The sequence below is a fragment of the Quercus robur genome, chromosome 12 (assembly GCF_932294415.1).
Source record: "Quercus robur chromosome 12, dhQueRobu3.1, whole genome shotgun sequence".
Taxonomy (NCBI): domain Eukaryota; kingdom Viridiplantae; phylum Streptophyta; class Magnoliopsida; order Fagales; family Fagaceae; genus Quercus; species Quercus robur.
The window spans coordinates 33,103,376-33,115,987 of NC_065545.1; positions in this window are offsets into that span (position 1 = coordinate 33,103,376).

The window sequence follows — 12,612 nt, forward strand, 5'->3', positions numbered from 1 at the left end:
AAAACATTCAAACAAGAGGAATGACTAATTATTCCTTTCCCCCTTACTAATTTTAAAAACATTCAAATAAAGTGGAGGGGAACCATTCCCCACTACTCTCCTCCATCTCTAAACTTCCAAACAGACCATTAGTCTAGCTTGGACCCACGAAGTTCGGCAAAAAAAAAAAACCGCTCACTCAGCACATGGAATCCGTGTGGCTAAAACATCAGAAAATAACCAAACTTGGACTCACAAGGTCCACCATTAATGAGCAAGTATTTTCGGCCAGGCCCAAGTTACTAATACCTTCCTTCTAACTGTATGGACTATCTATAAAAAACAATTTCTCAAAATTCTGGGAACAAGGTAGGTAGTCCAACAAAATAAGAAAGGAAGATGAACAACTTCAAAACGAAAAGAAATAGGTATGAATGGATGGGACATTATTAGCCGTACCATAAAGGAAAATTATAAGATGGCAGAAAGTGTGTGTTGAGTAGTGTAGTAGGTCACTAGGTTGTAGGTTCACTATCTCTAACAAACAAAGGACTGGACAAATTATTACACTTATCGCCGTGGCAAATCTCATATTAATTTTTTTTTTTTGAGAAGGAATCTCATATTAATTTGGAAAGCCGTATGAAAATATATTAAAGTATGAGGATGCCATTATAATAAATTGCACATCCCTTTTTTTCATTAAAAAAAATTGCACATCCCTAATGATAATGATAACATGGTAGACTTTCCCTTGCCTAGCTCAATCACTCGAGCTTCTGGCTCAAGTGGGAGTGATGGGGCCAATGATAAATTGCAAGGAAGTGATGGTGCACTTGTGCTTAGTGCATTTATTCTAAATTATTGACCTTCCCATGAATTCCACAGCATTATGAACTTTTCTATGCCAATCCTAGTCCATAAACCATGCATTATTCAAGATTATTAGTGGAAGTGGAAGTGGAAGTCTCACATAAAAGAAAAACGTTTAATTTCAATGTTTGGTACTTAAATCTTTCTCCTATATTTTACAATTCTCCTTAATTTTTCAAATATTTCAGTTTAATCCTCAATCTTTTAAATACTTGTTAAAAAAAAAAAAAAAAAGTCTCTCACGTGTTCTTTTTAGAATAGTTGATATATTTTTAAAAATAAAAAATAAAGAGTTGTCACTTGAGCTTCACGTCAACATCAATACTTTTTTTTTTTTTTTTTTTTGAGAATTCAACATCAATACTTGATTTTAATATTTTTGCTTGTCATTTTAATATTTTTGCTTGTCAAATCATACTTTATTGTCTGCTAGATGACAATATGATCCCAGTTGACATTCATTTAAAATATTAAGACTAAAATAAAATATTTGAAGTGTTAATGACCATTTTGAAATATGGGTAAATGTTTAAAACCAAAAATTGTAATTAAACCAAAGAAAAGCCAAAAAATTAATGTAACATAGTTTGGCCAAAACATATAAGCTATAGGACTTATGTTTTTGGAGTAAATGTTGTCTCAATACTTTATATTAAAAGTCTTTAATTGAAGTCTTTGTGTTATCTCTCTCAATAAGTTGCATTAGAGTTAACGATGTTGTTTGGCAAAGCTCATAATTTTTTATTTTTTATTTAGAAATAGATAAGAGAGAGACTTTATAAATGAACATAATAAACAAGACTCATAGCACACACTTTGCGTGTGCAATGATGCTCTTTTTTTTTTTTTTTTTGAGTTTAGTGTCATAATATTTAAAAGTGAGATAAAAATAGTGTCTTAATACTTAAAATCTTTCTCTAAGGTTTTTTTTCCCCCCTAATTAGAGTGAGATAGAGTTGATAAAAGTTTAAAATTCTGAATTTAAAATAAAAAGTGGTATTTTTTATAGGAAAAAAAGTGGTAATTCAGATTGGAGAAGATAAAGGAAAAAGCTTACAACTTAGGAACTTTTTGAAAAATAGTAAATTACTCTTTTCACCAATTTATGTTTTTAAATATAAAATTATTTAACTAAAAAATATGGGTATTTTAAAGATGTAAGGACTCAATTTGTAACGATCCCAAATTGGTGTTGGGTTCGAACGTTAAAGGCCCAAACAATAAATTTGTAGAACGTGGATGTCAAAGAACTAGGTTAACTCCAAAAGAAAAACGATTAAACTTCACGTTTATAGATGGATTAGCACTGATATAACGATCAACTTCTCCTAAGTACTCTTTGTTTAGAAGTTCCGATCCCTCTTTCTCAATGCGTTCTTCCATGTTATATACTGCCCTCTTGGTGTCATCTTCACCACACACGTGTAGGTTGGATTCGGGGGATCCCTTCCTGTCCCATCCAACACCTCCTGGAACCTCCAACCAGCAGCTGTAAGGCTGCCCCCATCACTGTTCAGGCATCACCTTCACATTAATGCGGCCAAAGAGTTAGTTGAGAGACAATTAATGCGGCGGCAGCTGTTGTTAAAGATATTTGTTTACCTTTTCTTTCTTATCCTTGGTCTCATGTCCCGCCTTCAGTGGGAATGTAGCTCTGAGGTGTGTTTGCAACAATGTGGTGTTCAGGTCGTCCTCGGACTCACACTGCCGAGAAGGATTTTGTCATCGGACGAATACTGAACTCACCTCACGTGATATCTACTCTCCGTTTCATTTGGTTACCCTTGTGACCTGATATGGGCCTCCTTGGACGGTTTTACGTCCTCGGATGGGCCACAGGCCCAGTTAACACGATTTTAATAATTTATTAATTAACCGGCCCCCACAATAGCCCCTCAAAATCTTACTTTTCGACTCTTCGGGAGAAAAGATTGATTTTGATGTCACAAGCCCATACCCTTTTATGTTTTGGGCATGCTCCTGACACTTCAGCATCCCGAGCGTGGCAGCATTAAATTTTGGCGACACCCCTATCCCCCACGTTCAACAGTAAGATGTAAATCGAACGGTAGGGAGTCTATCTCGTTTCGCGAGCGGAAACTTTCCCGCTCATAACTTCTACACGACTATAAAGGAATTCTCAAATCAATTCTCTTTCTTACCTTCAGCGATCACACAATTCTAGAGCTCATACACTAAACCTGTCTTTCTCCTTTTTCGTCGTTTTCCTGGCGTCTACAAATACTTAAATCTTGTCCGAGGTCCCTTTTTCAAACCTGTAAGTTTTCTCAAAACCTTTACCGCTTTCATCTTAAACTCGTTAATTTCTCTACTAAATCCTTTAGGAAAATGGGGAAAAATGAGGGTAAGTTTCGATATCTAGTTGAGTCCGAGGAAAGTATGAGAAATTTCCGTTCTAAGTATAGGATTCCCTCTACGATGGGTATGAGGTACGCAGCCCAAGGGGAATGGGCCAACGCTAGACAAACAGGGGAAGTGGTTATTCCCATGATTACCTTCATAGAAGGCAGGATGACCATCCCCATGGGTAAGATTACTAGGAGTTACCTTAGGTTCTTTAGGTTATCCCAAACTCAGTGTGCCCTAAATATGTTTAGGGTCCTGGGAAGTATAGAAGCTTTGAATGAGAGAATGGACCTAAACCTGACCCATCATGACGTGAACTGGGTGTACAATCTCCATCACTTTAAGGGGCAGGGGTACTATCTCAAGTTGAGATATCCTGAGGTGAGGCTAATTCAGTGCCTTCCCACTTCAAACAAGAACCTAAAGGAGGATTTCCTTATCTTCTCTAGGGAATGGCATGATGGTCTGCCATGCCTCGTGGAGGAAGGAGTACCAGGTGGGAATGTAATCATAGATTCATAACATTTGGTTTACACATACATGTTTTTTCCCTTTTTCTCTTTTTTTGTTTTGAGTCTTAGTATTCCTATCCCTAATGACGCTTCATTTCAATTCAATGGTTTTGCAGATAGACGTTTCACGAAGCTCAACCTTAAGTTAGTCAATAAAGCAAGCTTGGATAAGGTATTGAAAGCCGAGATATACGTGAACGAAGCTGACAGCCAACTCCGGACAGCCCATTTAATTCTCGGCTACACCCCCCTCTCGTTTGCTTTCCAGGTGCCGAAGTGCGTGATCAGAGCCCGTGATCCTCGGCTTCACCGTATTAGTGTTGCCTTCAAGGGGTTCATCGTTCCAAAAGGTATCCCACTTCCCCAAGATACATCCCGCACGGAGCCCCTTTTTGTGGCCGTTGTCTCAACAGGAGCCTCTTCATCCCAGCCTATCCTCAGAGAATAGGAAGTAGAAGAGAAGGGAGAAGAGGAAGAAGTTGTAGAACTCTCAGACTCCTCGGAAGATTTTGACCAACCTATACACTCCGAGGAAGATCTTGACGAAATGGGAATACAAAGAAAGCCCAAAAAAATTTTAATGGAGTTGATCGAAAATCAGCCTGGGGGGAAGAACACACCGGGGAAATCAACGCAATCCCAGATTCCTTCTCTTCCCACCAAGTCTCCACCTCCTGCTCCTCGTCCACCTTCTTATCAGCCTCAACAGCAAGTCAGAGTTGATGCAGCCGAATTGAAAAGGTGCAAGGAACAGAAAGGGAAGGAAGTGGTGGACGCTGGCAAGTCCCGTCCGACCTGCGAGGAAGATGCCCAAAGAGCTGCAAAGCAGCAGAAGACCAACCATCTTCCTTAGCGAGGCCAGGAGAGGTTTGAAACTCAACCTCCTGAGCCTCAAGCCTGGCTGCCAGCACCCATGCATGGTGGGGAGCCCCTACGAGATGATGCATCTATTAGGGACTTCAACGGTGGCATTGGGTGTCACGTAGCCTCGGCTATAGAGGAAGCCTTGTTACTCCCTAAGGACATGGCCGAAATAAAGAATGCAAGAAAGAGTGAACTCATCCTCAATAATAAAAGATACTTGGGCATGGTATAGTGCTAACTCTTCTCTTTTTCTTTTTGTGATCATTACTCATTGATATGTACTTTTTACTGATTATAGTATTAATCTCTTCCTTATAGGTTATCCAAAATAATTTTAAGCTAGATGAGATGCTCAATATCTGCTACAGTCAGCTAGACGATGAAAAGAAGAAACGGGCAACGGCTGTACAGACTTTGACACAATCCGAGCAGGACTTGGCTGATGCGAGGAAAAAGCTACTTGCTGAGGAGCAAGCTTGCAAGAGCGCTGACTCGACCTTGGAAGGCTATCAAAAGCAGGCCGATGACCAGGGGAAGCGCTTGCGTAAGGCAAATGCAGAACTGAAGACTGCCTGGGAGCAAGTTGCAGTCCTTAAGAAGCACTTGGAGGAAACCCAAAAGCTGAGGGAGCAAGCTGAAAGGTCCAGGGAGGAAGCTGAGAAAGCAAAAACCGAGGCCGAACAAGCAATGAATGAAGCTGAGTAGAAAGGTTATGAGATCGGTGTAGCTGAGACCGAGGAGACTCTGAGGGCCGAGGTGCTAATGGTGTGCCGCATCTACTGCGCCCAAACTTGGAATGAGACCCTTAACTAAGCTGGGGTTGAGGCTTCATCTGAGTTAAAGAGGCCAGAGAACGTAGTCTACCCTGAAGCAATCTACCCCTCAACTCCTCCATCCAATCAAGCTAAAGCCACTCCCTCATCCGCTAATCCCAATGAGGAGATTTTACCTCCAAGTCTTCCTCTTCCTGGCCAACCAGAACCAGCTAAAGAGAATACTGCCCCTCCAGAAGCCTCCTTGGACAAGACTGTAGCAGCTTCTGAGGCAGAGGTGGCCTCCCAAAGCTTTCAACAAGATTTGGCCTCCATAGTCTTGCCAGCTGGGGGAGCTGCTAAGGATAAAGAGGGAGTCACCACTTCGGAGGCAAATAAATCAGCTAGTCAAGCTCCAAAGCTCCAAATTAAGTTGAAAAAATAGAACTAATTTCGTAATTTGATTAGGACTTTTGCAAGAATATTTATGTTTATTTGCTTATTGTTGTTGCTATTTTATCTTATTTTTGTACTTGTTCACTATGTTATCTTAATTTGAATGGATTCATTTTGACTATCCTTGGTTTGCAAGAGAAAAATAACTTATAAATATTAACAATTGGCGATTAAAAATGGGTGATAAACATTAATACTATGAGGTCTCAGGGAGACATTTTGGATACATACGTATTCTTTCTAATCAATTGAAACTTTAGGGAATGTTCAAAAGTTGAATAAAGTTGGGTCTTCAATACTTCAATTGTACATTAAATGATGTTCATAGACTCCTATGTAATACTTCAGTAGATGTTATAGGGCTATGATATCCACTAAGTTTGTGATCCGAGGACCTGACATAACTTAGTTTATGTTTAATACTTCAATAGATGTCATAGGGTATCAATTTCCACTAAGTTTATGATCTGAGGACCTGACATAACTTAGTTTCTGTTTAATACTTCAATAGATGTCATTGGGTATTAATTTCCACTAAGTTTGTGATCCGAGGACCTGACATAACTTAGTTTCTGTTTAATACTTCAATAGATCTCATAGGGTATTAATTTCCACTAAGTTTGTGATCCGAGGACCTGACATAACTTAGTTTCTGTTTAATACTTCAATAGATCTCATAGGGTATTAATTTCCACTAAGTTTGTGATCCGAGGACCTGACATAACTTAATTTCTGTTTAATACTTCAATAGATGTCATAGGGTATCAATTTCCACTAAGTTTGTGATCCGAGGACCTGACATAACTTAGTTTCTGTTTAATACTTCAATAGATGTCATAGGGTATCAATTTCCACTAAGTTTGTGATCCGAGGACCTGACATAACTTAGTTTCTGTTTAATACTTCAATAGATGTCATAGGGTATCAATTTCCACTAAGTTTGTGATCCGAGGACCTGACATAACTTAGTTTCTGTTTAATACTTCAATAGATTTCATAGGGTATCAATTTCCACTAAGTTTGTGATCCGAGGACCTGACATAACTTAGTTTCTGTTTAATACTTCAATAGATTTCATAAGGTATTAATTTCCACTAAGTTTGTGATCCGAGGACCTGACATAACTTAGTTTCTGTTTAATACTTCAATAGATGTCATAGGGTATTAATTTCCACTAAGTTTGTGATCCGAGGACCTGATATAATTTAGTTTCTGTTTAATACTTCAATAGATATCATAGGGTGTGAAAACACAAGATGCATGATTAGCATAAATTAAAGGAAAAACCCAAACTGGACTACTTTTATTAATAATAATACTTCTTGAGATTATTTACATTCCAAGGATGAAGTACAGCTTTTTCATCTAAGTCTTCCAGATAATAGGCTCCTATTCCGGCTACCAAAGTAATCCGATAAGGCCCTTCCCAATTAGGCCCTAATTTTCCCCAAGCTGGATTCTTTGTGGTTCCCAAAACTTTCCTCAGCACCAGATCTCCTACGGCTAATGGTCTCAGCTTCACATTACTATCATAGCCTTGCTTGAGTTTATGCTGGTAGTAAGCCAATTGGACCATTGCACTCTCCCTTCGCTCTTCGATCAAGTCTAAACTTTTTTCCAACATCCCATCGTTACTGTCCGAGGAAAATGTACCAGTCCTTAACGTTGGGAATCCAGTTTCTAGAGGGATGACGGCCTCGGCTCCATAGGTCATGGAAAAAGGAGTCTTTCCTGTTAATCGTCGAGGCGTTGTTCGATAGGTCTAAAGAACATGTGGCAATTCCTCCACCCATTTTCCTTTTGCATCATCTAGCCTCTTCTTAAGTCCGCTGACTATTACTTTATTAACAGCTTCAACTTGCCCATTCTCTTGAGGATAGGCCGGAGTAGAATATCTATTCTTTATACCTAAGTCTGAACAGTATTATCTGAAGGCCTTACTATCAAATTGAAGGCCATTATCCGAGACAAGAGTGCGCGGAGTTCCAAATCGCGTGACAATATTCTTCCAAATAAACCTCTTAACATCTACGTCTCTAATGTTAGCCAAAGGCTCAGCCTCGACCCACTTAGTAAAATAATTCATGCCGACTAGCAGATACTTTTTTTTCCCAATGTTTTAGGAAAAGGACCGGCAATATCTAGCCCCCATTAAGCAAAAGGCCAAGGGCTGGACAGAGGGTTAAGAATTCCTCTAGGCTGGTGGATATTTGGGGCGAACCTTTGGCACTGGTCGCATTTTCTTACATAATCCTGCGCTTCCTTCTGCATATTTGGCCACCAATATCCTTGAGTAATGGCCCGGTGTGATAGGGACCTTCCTCCTGTATGACTTCCACAAATGCCTTCATGCAGCTCCTTTAGGAGTGTCTCTGACATCTCGGGATGTACACAAAGTAGGTATGGTCCAGAAAATGGGTGGAAAGATAGCAGAATTATTCTCAGATTCAAGATTGGTAGTCGACCAAGTGAAAGGAGAACTGGAAGCCCGAGATCCAAGAATGCAGGGGTATTTGAGTCAAGTTAGGCGTATGCAAACGAAATTTGAATCTTTCGTCTTGTCACATAAAATACCCATGCCGATTCTCTGGTAACCCTTGCCACCTCTTCAACGCAGAATTTCCTCGGGTGATTATCGTCGAAGATTTGTACACACCCACCTCACCAAAAAAGGACGTACGTCAGATTCATCAAGTCAATCTAGCGCCGAGCTGGATGGATCCCATATTGAAATTCCTCGAAAGTGACATCTTACCCAAAGAGAAAATAGAAGCTGATAAAATATGGAGGAAAACTCCTCGATTTTGGTTATCCGAGGACAAAAAGCTATCATTCCCATCAATAAAGTTTCGTATTCTGCTTCGTTGTTAGTAGCGAAGAATCCTAACCTCAAGGATTTCTCAATGGTGATCTCTTCGGGGGATATCAAAACTAGCCCCAATCCTGCCCCTCGTTGGTTTGCTGCTCCGTCCACATATACCCTCCAGGAGGAACCGCCTTGTGTGGATATCAGACCAACCGATTTTTCATCCATGTCATTTTGCTTCATGTTAGCTTCTTCTGGGTACTCAGCGAACTCAGCTACCAAATCGGCAAGGACTTAGCCTTTCACAGAGGTGCGAGGCATATACTTGATGTCAAAAGCACCTAGAATTGTGCCCCACTTAGCAATTCTCCCAGTGTAGTCTGCACTTCTAAGTATGGACTTGAGAGGTAACTGAGTCAAGATAACCACAGTATGGGCCTGAAAGTAATGCGGAAGTTTGCGTGTTGCATGGACCACCGCCAAGATGGCCTTTTCCAATGACAAGTATCTCACCTCGGCTTCATGAAGGGACTTGCTTACGTAATAAACTGATCTTTGGACGCCGCTGTCCTCTCGTATTAAGACAAAACTAACTGCATGAGGGGTAACTGCCAGATAAGCAAACAGCACATCATCCACCTCAAGACTAGACATGATAGGCGGCCTGGACAGGTACTCCTTCAACTGCTGAAACGCCGCAGCACACTCCTCGGTCCATTCAAATCCTTTCCACTTATGCAGTAGAAGGAAAAAGGGACGACACCTTTCGACCGACCTGGAGATAAATTGGTTTAAAGCAGCAGTCATTCCAGTCAGTTTCTGCACCTCTTTTGGATTCCGAGGTGCTTGTAAATCGTTGATGGCCTTAATCTGATCTGGGTTCAATTCAATTCCTCTATAAGTCACCATGTATCCCAAGAACCTTCCGGAGCCTACCCCAAAGGAACACTTTGAAGCATTCAGACGTAGCTTATGCTTTTTCAGTATTCCAAAGATGTTCATAAGATCTTCCACATGCTCGAACACCACTTTACTCTTCACTACCATGTCATCGATATAGACTTCAATGCTTCTACCTAATTGTGGTTCGAACATTTTAGTCATCATCCATTGGTAGGTAGATCCAGCGTTTTTCAAACCAAAGAGCATCACTTTGTAATGATAGTTTCCAATAGGGGTGACAAAAGCAGTCTTCTCTTTATCGTCCAATGCTAGCGGTATTTGGTGATATCCTTGGAAAGCATCCAAGAAACTCATCCTAGGATGACCAACGGTTGCATCCACCAACTGGTTTATCTTCGGCATGGGAAATGGATCCTTGGGACAAGCCTTATTAAGGTCCGTGAAGTCCACGCACACTCGCCACTTTCCTGTCTTCTTCTTTACCACCACCGTATTGGCCAACCATTGAGGATAAAAAACTTCTTTGATAGCCCCAGCTTGCTTGAGCTTGGCCATCTCACTCCTGACAGCTTCAGCGTGCTCTTCTGATGGTCGTCGAGGTGGCTGTCTTTTGGGAATAACGGAAGGATTCACGTTGAGTCGATGACAAATGAAATTCGGATCTACACCCAGGGCTTCATATGGGCTCCATGCGAACACATCTACATTTGCTCTGAGGAATTCCAGCAATCTCTCCTTCTCTTGCAAAGGCAGTTTAGCCCCAACCTAGAAGAATCTTTCCGGATCATCAGCAACAATTACCCTCTCCAAATCTTCACACTTTACCTCGTCAGCTGGTACATCCAAGGGTAATGCTGGGGGTTTTAATTGCTATAATCCATTATCGGCGGTAGCCGAGGTCTCTGCCTCTAGCCGATGTTGTATAGCCGCTACCAGGCATTGCCGAGCTGCAATCTGGCTCCCCATTATCTCCAATACTTGGCCTCCAGATGGGTACTTCACTTTCTGATGTAGAGTAGATAAGACTGCTCCTAGGGTATGAAGCCAAGGTCTGCCCATAATAGCCGTGTATGGAGAAAAAACGTCTACAACAATGAAGTCCACCTCCACCACATCCATACCGGCTTGCACAGGTAGTCTGATCTGTCCTTTTGGAGTGACCATCCTTCCCTCAAAACTCACCAGAGGGGAACTATAGGCTGTTAAGTCCTCTAGCTTCAGACCTAGCCCCTTATACAAATTTAGGTACATTATATCAACAGTACTACCTTGATCAATCATCACCCTTTTTACATCGTACCTACCAATTCTCAGCATGACCACCAGAGCATCATCATGGGGCTGTATGATTCCAACCTTGTCCTCATCCGAAAAGCCCAGAATCAGGGGGACGTCCACCCTGGCTCTCTTCGACGCTTGGCAATGATCCTCGGCTGGAGGTCGGAACACTGACAGTACCCTGGAAGGACAAGATCCATTCCTCCTTGGGGCAGCAAAAATAACATTTATCGTACCAAGGGGGAGTCTTGAAGAAGCGTCCCCATGATTTTCTGAACCTGCATGGCCTACCCTACCACTGAAATGATGCAAGAGTTGCTTTAATTTCCCCTATCAGACCAACTGCTCCAAATGGTCCCATAAATTCTTGTAATCTTCCATCGTGTGCCCATGATCCTAATGATAGTGGCAATATAGGTTCGGGTTATGTCTCTTAGGCTCTCTCGCCATCTTGTTTGGCCATTTGAAAAAGGGCTCATTTTTTATCTTCTCCAACACTTGCTGCACCAGCTCCCGAAACACTACATTAACCACCTGGGTGTCAGCAGAACATGATTGCCCAACGAAGTCTTTCCGAGGTCGGTTACTATTGTAACGGTCCGACCTGAAATCCCTCCTCTCCTAAGGGATTACTTTAGCCTTTCCTTTTCCCTGAAGTTGGTCCTCTTCCACTCTTCTGTACTTATCAATCCTATCCATCAATTGGTGTACACTGGTAACAGGTTTACCAGTTAGAGATTTCCTTAAATCATGATCGGTTGGAAGGCCAGCTTTGAAAGTACTTATGGCCACATCATCATGCTCTCCCTCTATTTCATTAAACATTTCCCAGTATCTATCTGAATAAATTTTGAGAGTCTCGCATTCTCGCATGGACATAGATAGCAAGGATCCCAAAGGCCAAGGAACCCTACTGCAAGTGATAAAGCGAGGGCCAAAAGCCTAGGTAAGCTTTTTGAAGGACTCAATAGAATTGGCCCTTAAACCGTTGAACCATCTCATCGCCATCGGACCCAAACTTGATGGAAAGACCTTGCACATCAAGGCCTCATCCCTGGAGTAGATAGCCATCTTTTGGCTAAAATGGCTAACGTGTTCTACTAGGTCTGACCGGCCATCATACAGGGTGAATGTAGGCTGGTGGAATCGCCGAGGAAGAATCGCATCTTCTATATTCCTTGTGAAGGGTGACTTGGAAACTTGGCTCAACGCTTTGTTCATGGCGTTGTTACCCAAGCCTCCGCTAGTCGGGCTTCTGTACCTATGTCGATGGCTGTGCTCCTCTTCATAGGAAAAGGTCTCACTAGGCGGAGTTCTAGATCTCCGCCTATAACTAGCTCCATTCGTTTCCTCGGATGATGGTTCGGAGCAAGGTAGGGAACATTCATGCCAGGCATGGCGCAACTCTCTTTTCAACTCGTCAATCTCACGTTGCAGGTTCCTGTCATGCTTTGCATGGGAAACATGACTCTTCCCACAAGAGTGACTTTTGGTGGTATGAGTTGTGCGCACACTCCCCTCATAGCCTTCTCTCCGTTTGGGACTCCGGTGGGGATCACCATGCTGGGAGCCCCTTGACTCTGCTTGGTGTGGGTTGGCATCTACCTGAAGTGGTCCTACTGCGTAGTGATGCGGACTTGCTTCCTCCATCGTGAACATTGCACCGGATTTCTTTTAAGTTAGATCAAGCTCTCCCCACAGACTGCGCCAATTGTAAGGACTCAATTTGTAACGATCCCAAATTGGTGTTGGGTTCGAACATTAAAGGCCCAAATAATAAATTTGTAGAGCGTGGATGTCAAAGAATTAGGTTAACTCCAAA